General features: G+C 43.8%; 1 protein-coding gene across 7 annotated transcripts in view; it reads left to right on the forward strand.

Annotated features, from left to right (window-relative positions):
* Positions 1-2,500, forward strand: part of Orp8 (Oxysterol-binding protein-related protein 8) — a 198,713-nt gene that overhangs the window by 50,137 nt on the left and 146,076 nt on the right. The gene's annotated exons all lie outside the window — the stretch shown is intronic.

Below are 2,500 nucleotides of genomic sequence, written 5' to 3' on the forward strand. Positions count from 1 at the left end.
AGTTATCTGACAGCACCTTTAACGATAATGGCATCCTCCGTAGAGCGGCCGGAGCCACGCCCAGGGAACCACACTATCACGTCACGCCTTTGTGAACCAATCAGAGGAGAGTCGCTGCGTTCAGACTCCGGTGATGAGAGCTGCGATTTTTTTTGGATTTTTATTGTATTCATTTATCGGTTGATTTATTTTGTTTTATTATTATATTGTATTATTTTTCTCTGTTTTTGCGAACGTAGGTGTGCATTGTGCGTCGATGACAAAATAATCGTGAAGGATTTTGCGTAGTTCTCGGCCTCCCGTGGGATTATGAAGCGGTGTTCCAGGGTCTCCTTCATCGATTCCATATGACCCACGGTATCCTTTCGGGAGCATATTGTGTCGTCAGCACGGCAGTCGAAGGAAGGGGGGGGGGAGAAGGAACTAGGGTGTGGTGCCTATTTTCTTCTGGCGTGGTGCCTAGCTGTCGCCCCCCCCCCCCACCGCCCCCTACATCCCCGCCAAACCTTTAAATCACTGCTGTTATTTCACTCACACTTCTATCCCACAGTTTTAAACTATTACTGTAAGGGTTTCCAAACTCCTACTCCACCTTTTAAATCACCATAGGTATGCGCCAACTTTTAAGTTACTAATGTCATGCCCTCACACTGCCATATCTCGTACGCTACTACTTTTATCCCCCACACATCCGAATCCTACCTTTTAAGCTACTACTTTTATGTCCCCACAACCCGCCCCACCACTTAAACTACTACTGATATGCCCCATAAACCCACCCCCACATTTTAGGTTACTAACATAATCCCCGCACCCCAACCCACCCCACATTTTAGATTACTATAATTATACCCCACACCCCACCCAACCCGACGTTTAAATTTACTACCGTTCCATTGCTCTGAATGAACGGCGATTCTCACTAATGACGTTCCTCTCGCAAGGATCGTCAGCTGGAGAATTAACCGTGCCTTCGTTGCTAGGGGCATGGCACTTGAATGCCAACTCGCTGTGACCACGCATACCTCGGGTGCCTCGCCTTTTTTTCTTTCTTTTTTACGCCCATTCATTCGAGCCGCGGCGTTAGTCCTAAGGCGCCCATATGGCCCCTGACGTCATCGAGGTGAGGGCGGACGGATGTGCCCGGGATTTTGGTGTCCGTTTTGGTGAGTGTGGCCTCGCTTTGTACCTCGCGTCCGTCGGTCGTGCCAAGGACGGATATTTTAGTTTGGAGCGTGGTCGGCCTGGCTATGGCTAGGACCTTGCCCCCGAGTGATAGGAAAATCCCCTTGGTCCTTATTGCTAAGTGGATCATTATTGCTCGGTGGTGGGTCGAGCCACGCGAGCCATAACCTTATCTACGACTAGGGGACCGGTAGTTGTTAGGCCACGCCGGTAGTCTGCGCAAAAAAAGAAACACGCGGGATGGGCTTCAGACCTATGTAGGTTAATCCAATATTTGAAGCTCTCCTTGGCTGCAAAGTCAGGCGCGTCACGAGACGTAAGAGCTGAGGCCAACGAAGACGCGATAGCATTTTTTTTTTTTTTTTTTTTTTTTTTTTTTCGCCAAAGTCAGCAAGGACACTCACTGCAAAAGGAAACTTTATACTCATTTTTGACGAGGTGAAGATGCACATGGAAGGTTGGTGATGAGTGGCTTACGTGCAACATGTCCGGATAACATTTTTGTGTGCCAGTCAGTTAACACCCAATTTCGATCATTTTTTAGCTTCAGCCTGTCAATTGACAAATAGATATAACCACCAATTTGCTGATTATGAAGCAATTAGCATCACCAACCTGATGATTATTAAGCAGTTAGCATCACCAACCTGATGATTATGAAGCAATTAGCACCACCAACCTGATGATTATGAAGCAATTAACATCACCAATCTGATGATTTTGAAGTAATTACCATCACCAGTCTGTTGATTAGGAAGCCATTAGCATCGCCAACTTGTCAATTATTAGATAATTATCATCACTAACCGGTCAGTTATCAATTAATTATTGTACAAGTCTGTCAGTTATCGAGTAATGATCATCGCCAGTGCCAGCCTATCACCAGTTATCGCCAAGTGCACGTACACTTCGATGGTAGAACCGAGTATATATAAATTCAGATAGCCCGATCGAATGACGTTTCATTAGAAAACTATGACATCAGATGTGCGGAAGTAATTACTAACTACATCAGCTTTCGTGGCTGACTGGCACTCTGGACACAAAAAAGCGTTTTTTATCTCGCTAAGCTAGGGTCCCTCCAAGTGCCGACGAGAGGGATCGTGTGGCGAAGGAAAACCAGGATCTTTTTATCGTTTAATTGGTTTATTTTACTCATTTATTATTATTGTTATTATTATTATTATTATTATTGTTATTATTATTATTATTATTATTGTTATTATTATTATTATTATTATCATTATTATTATTTATATTATTATTATTATTATCATTATTATTATTATTGTCATGTTCGCACCTTATCTGTCAG

Source organism: Penaeus vannamei, chromosome 18 (assembly GCF_042767895.1).
Source record: "Penaeus vannamei isolate JL-2024 chromosome 18, ASM4276789v1, whole genome shotgun sequence".
NCBI lineage: Eukaryota > Metazoa > Arthropoda > Malacostraca > Decapoda > Penaeidae > Penaeus > Penaeus vannamei.